The sequence below is a fragment of the Macaca fascicularis genome, chromosome 9, assembly GCF_037993035.2.
Source record: "Macaca fascicularis isolate 582-1 chromosome 9, T2T-MFA8v1.1".
NCBI lineage: Eukaryota > Metazoa > Chordata > Mammalia > Primates > Cercopithecidae > Macaca > Macaca fascicularis.
Genome location: NC_088383.1, coordinates 96,895,649 through 96,909,919, shown reverse-complemented (window position 1 = coordinate 96,909,919; position 14,271 = coordinate 96,895,649). Strand labels below are relative to the sequence as shown.

Genomic DNA, 14,271 nt, shown 5'->3' with positions numbered 1-14,271 from the left:
GGGATGGGACCACATGACCCTGAATTCCTTCCAGAATTAAGCATCAATGTTTCCAACCACATGATAGAATCTGGCAGGTAAAGGGACTGCAGTGAGTGTTTATTACATAAGGAATTCAACTGAGATTTTTAAAGACCCCAATAAAGAGTGTGTGAAAAATGGTCCAATTGTCAAAAATCACTTCCCTGTCTTGGGGGGGCTTTGTTCTGCAAAGTCTCCACCTCCTTGCTTTACACAACTCCTGATATTCCAGTACAAGGTTGTGATCCAGGCCCCTCCCCGTCCTCATTCATGCATTCGTTCCACAAACAAAAAATTCTTCTTTGAAATGTAGGTCATCCATTTTAGTGAACACTTAGAAGATGATCTTGAAATAATTGGGCATGCTAACAAACAAGGGAAAGGCCTGCTTAAGAACAATCAATGTTCATAGTGCCTGATGCAAGACAAGAAAATAGATTACTTGTTCTTTATCATGGTTCTAATTAAGAATTTGGGTTCTGTGTTGTTGACTATGGAAAAATAAAACCTTCATACTCTACTGGTGGAAGTTCTCACTGCTTCTGGAAAATAATCTGGCAATCCTTATCATGAGCTTTAAAGTAAGTCAAGCCCTTTGACTATGGAATTCTAAGTATATAAACTTAGGAAAAGCATCAGAAAAGCAGGATGAGGGAAATAGTATCATGTTTTGCTCAGACTCTGGATTTATAGTGCCTGTACTATTCAAATGCTCACTTAGATGATCTTAACCTCTGTGCCTCAGTTTCCTCATCTGAAAAATGGAGATGACAATAGTCTCTGCATCACAAAGTTAATATCAAATGAGTTTAAAAGTGTAACATAATTTACATTTATTTTCTCTCTTTTTCTTTTCTTTTCTTTTCTTTTCTTTTCTTTTTTTTTTTTTTGAGACAGAGTCTTGCTCTTTCAACCAGTCTGGAGTGCACTGGTGCGATCTTGGCTCACTACAACCTCCACCCCCACAGGTTCAAGCAGTTCTCATGCCTCAGCCTCCTGAGTAGCTAGGATTACAGGCACACACCACCCTGCCCTGCTCATAATTGTGTTTTAGTAGAGACCATGTTTCACCATGTTGGCCAGGCTGGTCTCGAACTCCTGACCTCAAGTAATCTGCCTGCCTTGGCCTCCCAAAGGGCTGGGATTATGGGCGTGACCCACCACACCCAGCCTCTTATTTATTTCTCATAGAAATGCCATAACGAAGGCAAGAAAGATATTGACCTGACATAGTCAATAGTAAGCACTCTCAATGAAATACAGTTTATTTTTTTAGTATCATGTATATTACAAAGATATAAAGATGTTCATTATATTATTATAGTGAAAATGTGTCAAAAATTGTTCAATAATAAGAGAACAGTTAAATAAATGATACTTTCATATGATAAAATAAGCAGATATTTAAAATGTTGATTTCAAAGAGAAGTTAACAAAATGGGAAAAATTCATCAAATAATGTTAAGTGAAAAAGTAGGTTGAGAAATTGCATGGACTGTGTGATCACAATTTTGACATGACATTACAGTGGATACTGAATGCAGTCTTTGCCCAGCTTCCCTTTGTGAAGTATACACGTCTCTCTCCAGCTGCTGGGAATATCACTGCTGATAGCACACAGCTGCATCCCCTATTGGGAATCGTCCATGGCCCTAAAAAATAGAATCATCCAGAATTAGCCCCTCTAGGGGGCCAGTGACTCACTGATGCAAGGATACAAAAGTCGGGCCTGTTACCTTACTTTGGGTCAATTCTAAAGGGCCATCCCAGCTCCACAGCTCCCTCCATGATTGGATGAGTCTCAGTTGCAACTGCATCTGGAGCCAGATTCTTTTCTGCACAGCACAGTCCTTCCTTACTTTCTTACAAGGAGCATCTCCTGAAAGCATGCTCCCAGTAAGCATTCAGCAGGCAGTTCTCAGAGTCTGTTTCCAGGGAACCCAATCTAAGATATATTTAGATCAAAATATAATGAAGAGATGGAACATGGTAGATTAGGGGGGCAATGAAACTATTCTATATCATACTTTAGTGGATACATGTCATTATACATTTGTCCAAACCCATGGTATATACAAGAATGAACCCCACTGTAAACTATGGACTTTGGATGATAACGTTGTCTTGATGCAGGTTCATCAGTTGTAACAAATGTCTTCTCTGGCAGGAAATGTTGATAATGGGGGAGGATCTGCACGTGTTGGGAAAGTGGGTATATGGGAACTCTCTGACCTGCTCAATTTTGCTGTGAACCTAAAACCGCTCTAAAAAATTAAGTCTATTAAAAACATATATATTATGAGGGAATAGCTCTGAGTAAAGAAATTTCTGGGCTTTCCGATTTCTGTATAAAAAGTATGTATTACTTATTTTAAATGAATAAAATGACATTGTTTTAAAAGAGGCAGAGTCCTCCCTGGGCTGTTATAATTAATTAAGCCCATGAATGTCAATACATAGATTTTGTTTTATTTCTTTATCTCAAGCTGAGTTTTCTTTAAAAATATGCAAATGTTTTCATTTAAGTGGCATCACTCGTAAGTAATGAGCCTAGATTACATATGCACACATACACTTCGGAGTATAAGTGTCTCAACCTGGCCATCAGGTTCATTAATCTGCATATCCTAATGATCTACTGCAGCTTAAAATCTAACTGTTTATTCTGGGAGAATTGTTCTCATATTCTGTGCTATTTACTAGTCACACAAGAAAATCAGCCTCGTGGTTTTGTAATAGTACCGTGGTAATTTATTTTTTTAAATCTTGCCCATTTTCCCACTCACCTCATTGTCCACTCAGTTAGATTCTGAAAACCACTGGAAGTTTCAAAAGATCCAATTCCTCCTCAAAAGATTAAGATTTTTCTTCATTGAGGACATTCAAAAAACGTGCCAGAGATTTTGACAGTAGTTTCAGAAGAGGAGGCCTAAGACATCTGGAGCGATGACATATTGTTGGAGAACGAGCTCAGCCACCTCCAGTAGCTGCTTGGAGAACACAGTGCTTTGAATGGATTGGCTTTGGGTGTTTGTTGAAAGTAAAATCCACCATGGAACTTTGAGCTTAGATTTTAAAATAACACAACCTTAGAAGTAACTATTTGAGTCAGACTTTCTACTTGTAGGTACAGAACATCTCCTCCTATAAATGCCAAGTTATTGTTATGAGATCAGAAAAAGCCGTCAAGATCGAAGGAAACTGGAGGTGAAAAAAAAGAAGCCTGTGGAAATCTTCCACTCAAATAGTATATACTGCTTTCAGAGAAGCTATTATAACTATCGATAAAGGGGGAAATAACAGACAAAGCTTTTGGCTTTATGTTTTCTGTATCGTCAGTCTTGCCTTTGTGAGGATATACAATGTTCTTGCATCAGCAGCAGTTAGATTTTTTCCCACTGGAAACATCGAGTACAGCCTGATGTGATATAAGGTATTCAGATAAAAGATTTTCATATTTGGAGAGGAAATACTGCATGAAGTCCAGGGAAATAGCTTGTTTTTAAAATGGTAGTCTTTCTAGTAATCCAATTCTGGGAGACTAACTCAAGATAATAAGAAGAAATGTAGGAAAAACTTCATGCATAAGGATATCAATCATAATGCTATTATTTATGTATAAATATTCTCACAACAGTGAGAATAAGCTAAATGCTCCACACTAGGCAAATGGTTTGAGTAAACTCTGCTGCGTCAACTCACTAATGTTTCTGAAGATTTTATAATAATAAGGAAAAAGAGTTATAGTGTTGAATGAACAATGCCGGATATACAGTTCTACGTCTGATGTAACATGAATCTCACACACACACACACACACACACACACATATACATACACACACACCAAGAAAGCATTAAAAAATAACTAGAAGGAAAAACTACAGAATGCCACCAACCAGGGGATGTCTTAGTGAAGTTTTATGTATTTTTTTCCCTTTCTTCTACTTGTCCGTATGTTACTCATTTCTTTTAATGAAATAGAAATTATAAACCTTATATTATAAAAATAAAAAGAGGCGGAGGGGCCGGGCACAGTGGTTCACTCCTGTAATCCCAGTACTTTGGGAGGCCGAGGCAGGCGGATCACCTGAGGTCGGGAGCTCGAGACCAGTCTGACCAACATGGAGAAAACCTGTCTCCACTAAAAGTGCAAAATTAGCCAGGCATGGTGGCACATGCCTTGTAATCCTAACTACTTGGGGGCTGAGGCAGGCGAATTGCTTGAACCTGGGAGGCAGAGGTTGCATGCGGTGAGCCGAGGTCACGCCATTGCACTCCAGCCTGGGCAACAAGAGTGAAACTCTGTCTCAAAAAAAAAAAAAAAAAAAAAAAAAAAGGTAAGAAAAGAGGAGGAGGAAGAGAATGGCTATACCTTCACCCTGGTTACTGAGGTGATCAGCGAAAATAAATGGAAGAAGCCTTGATGGATCATTGAAATCAGCCACCAGGCTGCTAATATGGAAAACGAGCAACGTAAGAAACTGACCTAAAAGAACACGTTAAAATACGAGTGAAAGAGTAGGCACTGTAAGAATTTGCATTAGGAAAGTATTTTGAAATGCTCGTCAGTGTGGTTTTATCATGTTTCTTTTCACTCAGACCTTTCTTCCATTCTGTGAGCTGCGTATTCGGAACCACTTGTTCAAAAAGAAAGGAAAACCTAAGACCCTATCTCAAAATGAGACCCTGACTTAGAAAGAAAAACCACAAATCTGTTCTCGGCCTAGGTTTTAGAGCCCAAGGCCAGTGAGGAGTCGAAGAATTTGGGACACGAAATAAGAGAAAGTCTAACTGACCCTCCATATTAGAAAACATTGCCCAGACTAGGATGAAAGAGAGACGTGGAAAGCAAGCTAAGAGAGTTGGACACTGGTGGATCCCAAACGGTGGGTCCTGCAGCCTGGCCCAGCCCAGTGACCTTGTGGGAATGAGAAGGCAAACGCCTCAAACCCCATGCAGGCTTGATGATACGGGTGCCCCTTTCCCAGGTAAAGTCATGGAGGCTGCAAGATGTCAGAGGAGAAAATGTGGCCATGTGAGATCTAAGCAGCCCAAATCAACTGAGTTTCCCCATGCAAAAATGATGCAGAAGAGAGGTTGGATTCCTATATGCCTAAGAGCACTCAGGAGGTGTGAATTCTACCAGTAACCAGCTACCCAGCCACCCAGCAGGACATGGAGGGACAGAATACCTTTTAGGCTCCCAAGGGCCCACTGATACGCCCAGGGCCTTATCAGCCTTAGTAAGTTCCTGTGTCCAAGGAGTTGCATCCAAGAGAGACACACTTGCTGGAGAAGCCCTTTAAGACTCGTTGGGGCCGGGCGCGGTGGCTCACGCCTGTAATCCCAGCACTTTGGGAGGCCGAGGCGGGCGGATCACAAGGTCAGGAGATCGAGACCACGGTGAAACCCCGTCTCTACTAAAAATACAAAAAATTAGCCGGGCGCGGTGGCGGGCGCCTGTAGTCCCAGCTACTCAGGAGGCTGAGGCAGGAGAATGGCGTAAACCCAGGAGGCGGAGCGTGCAGTGAGCCGAGATCGCGCCACTGCACTCCAGCCTGGGCGACAGAGCGAGACTCCATCTCAAAAAAAAAAAAAAAAAAAAAGACTCGTTGGGATGTAGATTTTTATTACATGCCACTCCTGTACACATAAAAAAGAAAATAAATGTATTAAGAAATTCCTAAACATATCTCTTCATTCAGAGTCTAACTCTTCCGCATCACTGTTTGTATTTTTCTCCTCACTATTTTTCTCTGTTGGTGATGAAACATTTCATACTAGTATCCCCACTCTTGACTCCAGGTTTTCTTCCAAGATGTTGTCACCCATTCTGAAAGGTTTGATGTGAGTGCATTCTTGCTTGGCATGTACTAACACGCAGTGCTTTTTTTTACATAACTCTGTATCACAGTTTCATGTACTTATAGTAATTTAATTCTCTTACTCTGTATGACACTGTAGCTTTGAAGTGATTCTTATAATTTTTATTTTGCTTTTCTAAAATATTTATACTCCACTACTGTTTCTGAGCCTTTCTGTTCATTATAAGTTTTCATTTCATTACTGAAACTCAGGATAATCTTTTTGAAAATATTTCAAACAGCAACTAAACTCTGTCTGGGTAATACCAACAGTGCACATTATTCAACTAAAGAGGTAACAATATCTAAACACCTGTGACCATGTTCACACACATACAGACAATGGCAACTATATCAGCACTGCCACCCAGCAAATAGCAATTCAAACATGCCATCAATGATTAGATCCAGATTTCAGAGATGTTAGCATATAAAAAGGCATATATTGGAATTAATAAAATAAGGTATTTTGAATTAAAGGAAAATGTAAAGTACATTTTTTACACACCTAAACTTACAGAACAAAGTTATACCCATTACACTGGTATAAGGCCAACCCCATACAGCAAAGAGGGACTATCACTTGCATTTTAAACGCATCCAGTTAGGAGTTTCATTAGCAGGCTGGCCACAGGATAAGGTCCAAAGTCCTTAGTCTAACGTGATCTCATGATCTCTGGCGGGATTAGGTTAAGTAGGAACAGGATCCCTGAGCTGCCGACACAAAGAGAAAGGTTATATGGCTTCACACAGGAAGTGTCACAGCATGCATCTTTCTGTCTCTTCAAAGAAGACATTTTCAGCCTGGCCCTTAATCAAGTACTGAGTCTTCCTGACAAAGAGCAGACTATAAACTTCCCTTCATGATGTGGCTGCAGCACAGTCTTTAAAAATGTATCTTTATATATAAAAAACGTTTTTATATTAAAAAGTGTGCATATACAGGGAAAGAGAGGATAGACATGTGGCTAACAGCTTAGGCTTCTAGTCCAACCAATATGTATTTGAGTCCCAGATCTGCATTTATTTATTGTATGACAACTTGTTTAATTTCTGTGTGGCAGAGACTGGCTAGATATTCACCAAAATTGCTTCCTCTTCTCCTAGGTGTATAAGAAGATTATATTTCCCAGCCCCCTTGCATTTCAACAGAGACGTGTAATTGATTCCTGGCCAATGAAATTTGAGCAGAAGGAGTATACCACTTCTAGGCCTGGGTTCTAAACCCTTCTGTATGATCTCCACTTCCTCTCTTTTCAGCTGCCACCAGATTCAGAGGACCTAAGGGAGGATTCCGAGACCCATATGAAAGGAGCCTGAATCCGTGATAATTATGTGGAGTAGACACCCTTGACCACTAAAGTACATGGACATGAGCAATAAAATAAGGCTTTGTGTGTTACAGTAGTTATCACACCCTATTTAATACAAGCTGTATACCTCAGCTTCTTCACCAGTGGCAAAGATTAAGTTAATTACTCAAAGGAGTAGCACAATGCCTGCCACACAGTAAGTACTAAATAGTAGAAGCTATGTTACTGTTGTTGTAGATACCATCACTGTTATTACTGAGGCAAAGAACTCAGGTATAGATGTTGAACAAGCAGTCAGTTTTTTTGTGTATATATTAGAGGGAAGTAAAACTTTTCTAAATATCAACTGGTGCAGACTTATGTAAAGTGAAATTTGAGCAATCACATTTCAGACACCAAGAATCATCCGCAAATAGTAAGTAATAAAGACCCTGAAAGAAGGAAGTGACTGATTCCTGAGCAGGCAGCGTAGGTTAAGGACAAGTGTCGGTTAAGGACCGGCGTCAGAGTTAGAAGGAGGTTAGCAGAAGCTGAGAGAAGAGGAATCCAGATCAGGCCAGAACAGAAACTGCTCCCCAGGGCCACACTGGGCAATGTTTCTCAGCAGTGCCCCAGGGAAGAGGAAGTAGTTGTCATCATCAAAATTCTACTCCCTGAATATAGAATGGTTAAATTAAAATAGAATTAAATACATGTAGTTCTTATTGTTTCCATAAAGTTATCAGAGACCATCCTGGCAACTGCTCTAGAGACATCCCCCACCTGCCATTCGGATTTGATTCTCGTAAATTAAATGAATCCTTCTTGTCAAACATTGCTTTAACAGCTTTATTTCTTTTGTTTTTGTTTGTTTGTTTGTTTGTTTTTGTTTTTTGGATGAAGTCTTGCTCTTGTCCCCAAGGCTGGAGTGCAATGGCACGATCTCGGCTCACTGCAAACTCCACCTCCTGGGTTCAAGTGATTCTCCTGCCTCAGCCTCCTGAGTAGTTGGGATTACAGACGCCTGCCACCACGCCTAGCTAATTTTTGTGTTTTTAGTAGAGATGGAGTTTAACCATGTTGGCCAGACTGGTCTCAAACTCCTGACCTCGGGTGATCCACCCGCCTTGGCCTCCCAAAGTGCTGGGATTGCAGGCATGAGCCAACGTGCCCGGCCACAAGCTTTATTTCTAACTGTGTGTGTAACACATTCTACCGGCATTTGATACTTTCCCAAGTCAATCTCGTCAGTTGTTTATTCATTCAATCAGTCATTTATTCATTCACTCAGTCATTCATTCAAACATTTATTGAGCACCTACTCTGTGCCAAGCACTGTGTTACCAGACATACAGCAGCAGCAAAACAAATACAGCTTCTGCCCTCATTGTTCTTAGCAGGGGGCAGGGAAGATAGACCAGAAAAAGCTAAACAAATAAATGTATAATTACATATGTAGGAAAGTAATTTGAATGTGAAAAAAATAAAATTATTAAGTTTCTGGTAGAGAAGAACAAGGGGGACTGGATTTAGAGAGAGCACATGGGGAACCCTGCCTGAGGAGATGATGTTTAAGCATAAATATGAAGAAACAAGAGTTGACCAGGGGTAAAGTGCTCCAAAGCATAAAGAAGGATCTTGGGCAGGGGAAGAAGCATTTCAACAACTGCAAAGAAGCTACTGTAATTGGAGTCCAAGAGTGAGCAAAGGTGAACGCGGAGCAAGATAGGTTGGAAAGGTAAGGAAGTAGTAGACTGTGCAGGGTCACAAACAAAGCTGGGGTCTAAGCCAAAGACATAGTTGGGGTCCTTTCCAAGTGCAACAAAAACCACAGGAGGGTTTTAAGTGGATGCTGTCATGTGATCTGGCTTACAATGTTTAAAGTTCATTGAAGATTGCCAAGTGGAGAACTGGCTAAAGGAGACAAGAGAAGAAGCAAGAAGACCCCTTAGGAGGAGACTGTTTCCATTCTCAAGCACACGCTGGTGGCAAGCTGGATGAGCAAGGGGCAGAGACGGTGACAGAAAGGACGTATGCGAGAGGTATTTTGGAGGTAAATACTTCAGGACTTGCAGATGTGAGAGTGAGGACAACGGAGGGATAAATGTCAACCCTCAGATTTTCTGCTTAACCAGCTGGGCATATAAATGTGCATTTTACTGAGATGGGAAAAGATGGAGAATAAAATGGATTCGGGAACAGAGAAATCAGAAATTCCATTTTGGACTTGTTACTTGGGAGCTATCACGGAAGCCTGGTGTCTCAGCACTTCTTTCTGAGCTTTCCTCCCATTCTCTCCTAACAATAACTCTCTGATAATCAATTTGGACATTTTCCTGTCCCCCAAAGGCCTCCAACAGTAGGGAAAATCTTTCTCTCTGAATGATTCTACTCCCTATTTTCTACCTACCAAAATCGTATTGATCTACTCTCACCCTGCATTTACCATCAAGTTATTTATATCATTCATTTGAAGTGCCACATGACAGTAATGAATGGGAATTAAGAGTAAAAACTTTGGATTCACTCACATCTGGGTTTTAACCCTGGCTCTGCTATTTGCCGGTTGTACGATAAATTGAGCAAACCATTTAACTTCTTTGAGCCTCAGTTTCTTATCTGTAAGATGGCATAGTCAACCCACCGTGGCAGACACTGCTGTTTATATACCCAATGTAAGTTCTCCCCTCATTTTTCCTTCTTCTAGAGCCCCAGTTTTGTTCAGGGTAACAATGTGCTCAGCTAAAATGCTCAAGCAACTGGCTTCCTTAAAGCTGGTGGCAGCCTACTGACGTTGTTCTGCGTAATAGTATATAAGAGGAAGCACGCTTGAATTTCTGGGAAAGCATTGCTTTTCTTCTATAAGTGCCCCACGCCCATTACTCCATCCTTCAGCCTGCTTTACACACAGATGTGATGCTTGAAAGGGCAGCAACTATGACTGTGGAGCTAAGGACTGTAGAGCAGAAATATAGAGGAGGCTGTGTCCCTGGTGGCCTTAACCAGGGTAACAAACTCTAGGTTTTTTGTAGCATGATATAAATAACCTCCTTACTTGTTTAAGCCAGTATGTGTGTGTGTGTGTGTGTGTGTGTGTGTGTGTAGGCTTTTCTGTTGCCAGTCAGCAAATACATTTTAACAAACCCATCTACTTCATGGGCTGATTTGGTAAGTATTAAATAAGCAATGTCTATATAATGCTCAGTGGCTGCTGATAGTTATTATGTTACTCTTACTTTGCTATTTAAGTCATTTTGGTATATATGCCTTGTTCCCTCAATAGACTATACATGACCTCAAGACAGAGATTTCTGTAGCTTTTAATCATCCATTCCCACACATAATGGGTGCTCAACAAATCCATTGACAAGGTGACCACCCTTTCCTTTTCTGGAGAACATCAGCCCAAATTGTCTTTATTCCTCCTCTTTTCTCCATCCATTGCTTTAGTTTTCATCAGTAGTGCCAGCTTCAAAGAGATGTTTTCCTGTGATCGTTTTTAAAAAATAAATGTTATTATGTATATTTAAGGATTATAACATGTTCAGGGATATACAGAGATAGCAAAAACGTTATTATAGTGAAGCAAATTAACATAGTCATCATTTCACATAGTTACCCATGGCAAGAGCGCTAAAATCTACTCATTGACAGTGAATTCTATACACAGCACGGTTTAATTATCTAAGATCTTCATGTTGTAGCTTAGATTTCTAGACTTGTTAATCCTACATATCTACCACTTTCTATCCTCTGACCCACATGACTCCATTTCCTCTTCACTCTCTACCCCTGCCTCAGTAACCACTGTTTTGTTCTCTATCTCTATATATTTTCAATGTATTTATTTATTTTTTTAATTTTATTTATTGAGACAGAGTCTCACTTTGTCACCCAGGCTGGAATGTAGTGACATGATCATGACTCACAGCAGCCTCGACCTCCTGGACTCAAGCTATCCCCCCACCTCAGCCTCCTGAGTAGTTGGGACTACAGGTGGGTGCCATCATGCCTGACTATCTTTTAAATTTGTTTTGTAGAGATAGGATCACACTATGTTGCCCAGGCCGGTCTCAGGTGATTCTCCCACCTCAGCCACCCAAAGTGCTGAGATTACAGGCATGAGTCACAGGGCCCAACAGTGAATTTATTTTTAGATTCCACATGTGAGAGCATATTCTACATGTGAGGTCATATTCCACATGTGAGATCATGCAGTATTTATATTTCTGTGTCTGGCTTATTTCACTTAGCATAATATCCTCCAGGCTCATCCATGTTGTGGCAAATGGCAAGATCTTGCTCTTTTTTAGGGCTGAATAATATTCCATTGTATGTTCACACGACAGTTTCTTTATCCATTTGTCCACTGATCGACACTTAGGTTGTCTCCATATCTTGGCTATTGTAAATAATTCTGCAGTGAACATGGGGGTGAAGATATCTTAAAAAGGTGGTGATTTCATTACCTCTGGGTTTATGCCCAAAAGAGGGACAGCTAGATCAAATGGTAGTTCTATTTTTTCCTACAGTCTTATTGTTTTGTACGATTTACCCCAGTGGCCTCTCAGGCAGGCCTGATCTTTCAAAAAACAAAAACTAGAGAATGGTTTGGGAAGAATCTCAGTAACTGTCATTTCTCACACCCTAGTTTTGATGGTGGTTCAGACATTGTGGAATGGTCTTTAGGATTTTCACCTCTTTAGTAGAGCTGCCTATGGCTTCTTTCTTTCTTCACCCACTCTCTTAAAGTAAAAAAAACCATGAGTCAGAGTCATCAGTAAAGAGAAAAGTCAAACAGTATTAATGCTCTAGAGACATCAAAAGCATTATGAAAAGGAAGTGTTTAAGTGGAAAATATCCACCTATGGAAATAAAACTGCTGGCATAATGGACGGGAGAAATGGTGAGAAGCTCTTTTACCATGGAGTCAATTCTCTGGCAAATGATCTTTGATGAATCCAATTTGCATTGGGATTTGAAACTTTCCATGCTCTTGTATTTCATCAGCTGCTTTGAGTTACTTTTAAAGAAACACATTTTTAATGAGAAATTTTTGACAGAGAGTAAGTGCAGATGTAATTCTTTGGAACAATTGTTTCCTTTGTTGATGGATTTTTTTCCACAGTGCCCACTCACAATTAAATAAACCAATAATTAAAACCCTAAATCCACTCAAAATTATTGTTTCGTCAGTCACCTCCAGAGATCCTTCTAATGTCTTTGTGGAAAGAAAGTCTTAATCAGACATGCAATGTGCTAAGACAGAAAGCCTTAGATTTTTCAAATTTGGAGTAATAAATTCAAAACATGCAAGAACTTTTTAAGTGACTAGAAAGTTATTACAATGAAATAAAAACCCAAGGCTATATGCCATAGAACAGCTTAATCCCCTTCGGGGGGGGGGGGGAAAGACTAGGGTTTTTTTGAGATTTTTATACAAATTACAAACACATTGAAAAATTTAGTGATATATATGTTACAGACATAGACCAACACACTTCTCTTCGTGCAGACATGAAACTCAGCCTAATTTAGCCATGACATAGTACATCTTTCTGGGTCCCTGCCTAATGGAGACAGGGTGTATTTAAATCCAATGTTCACTCATCAATTGAGTCTTTGAAGCTTCTTAAAGTAATTCAAGAATGAGTTCTCCTCCCCTATTTCTTCCTCCTCCTCACTTTCTTCTCCTTCTCTGGCATTCTCCACTTTCCTAAAAGCACTATTATCCTGCCAACAACACAAGCAGGCAACTTCCAAGGGTAACACAGACTGCTTCTTTTCACGGCCTACTTGAGCTATTTCTCTGTAATTTAATTTCTTTTTCATCTGCTCTCTTCCTGTTCTCCTTTTATTAACACTACATTATTATTATTATTATTATTGATTGATTGATTGAAATGAGGTTTCCCTTGTCACCCAGGCTGGAATGCAGTGGTGAGAACATAGCTCACTGCAGCCTCAACTTCCTGGACTGAAGCCATTCTCCCGCCTCAGCCTCCCAAGTAGCTGGGACTTTAGGCACATGCCATCACTCTCAACTAATTAAAAAATATATATATATTTGTAGAGATGGGGGGTCTCACAACATTGACCAAGCTGGCCTCAAACCCCTGGACTCAAGGGAACCTCCCGCCTTAGCCTTCTAAAGTGTTGGGATTACAGTCATGAGCCACCACACCCAGCCTATTTTCTTATCTTGCACCAGATCTCCCAATGTCCACTCCTTCCTCACTCTAATCCTCACAACACAGTGTTTCCAAGTTAATATTCCTAAAGGCAGCTAATGAATCACTCCCTTCCTCACTCATGAAACTCTGCTATTCACTTTGCCTGCCTAGGGGCCATTACAGAGGTTAAGCCGCAATTTACCTTTTTGGTTCAACATGCATCTTCCTCCATTTGTGTACCCTTAGCACCCCAGCTAATCTGAATTGTCCTTAGTTTTCCATATATACTGGCTTCGACCCTCTCCAGATCTTCGATCGTGTTATTTTCTCCACAAGGGATGCTACTGTTCTTAAGTCAGCATATCTCAATCCTATCCACCCTTCAATTCCCAATTCAAGAAAAGAATACCCCACGAATTGGGCCTTGAAGGATGGCTGCAGGTTCGTAAGAATCCTAGAATGTTCAGAAAATTTCTAGAGCTGATGTCTATCACATTCAAGCTTTCTCTTTCTGCACTCAGCTGATTTTAGACATTTCTCTAAAATGCTCATTTCCTGCTATTAATTCTCACCTTTTTTTCCCTTTGATCTTTTGTTTACTGAACAAATGAACTGAGAAGTGAGTATCGCTCATATAAAGAGTTCTGGAGGTGCAAGTAGACATGTCGGAGACAGTCTACCCAGCATCATTTGTAAATTACCAATCACTCACATCTTGAAAGCATTAGTTAAAACCTTTGTGAGGTGATGGAAGATAGTCACGCCTCTTGAGTAGGAGTGTGAAGAGATCTCAGCCCTACTAGTAAACCCTAAATCCTCAAGCTCTGGGCATTGCCATCCTGCACCAAGAAATTCACACTCCAATTTTATAAGGTTTCCTATGATGAAGAAAACAAATTAAAAGTAACTGGCTGGCACT

General features: G+C 40.3%; 1 long non-coding RNA gene across 1 annotated transcript; it reads right to left on the bottom strand.

Moving 5' to 3' along the window:
* Window positions 1-1,316: 1,316 nt before the first annotated feature.
* Window positions 1,317-5,334, bottom strand: LOC123566934 (uncharacterized). Its single transcript, XR_006689654.2, has 4 exons — window positions 5,216-5,334; window positions 2,808-3,008; window positions 1,763-1,966; window positions 1,317-1,673 (listed from the first exon to the last, which is right to left on the bottom strand). It is a non-coding gene; the product is annotated as an uncharacterized lncRNA (long non-coding RNA).
* Window positions 5,335-14,271: the final 8,937 nt, after the last annotated feature.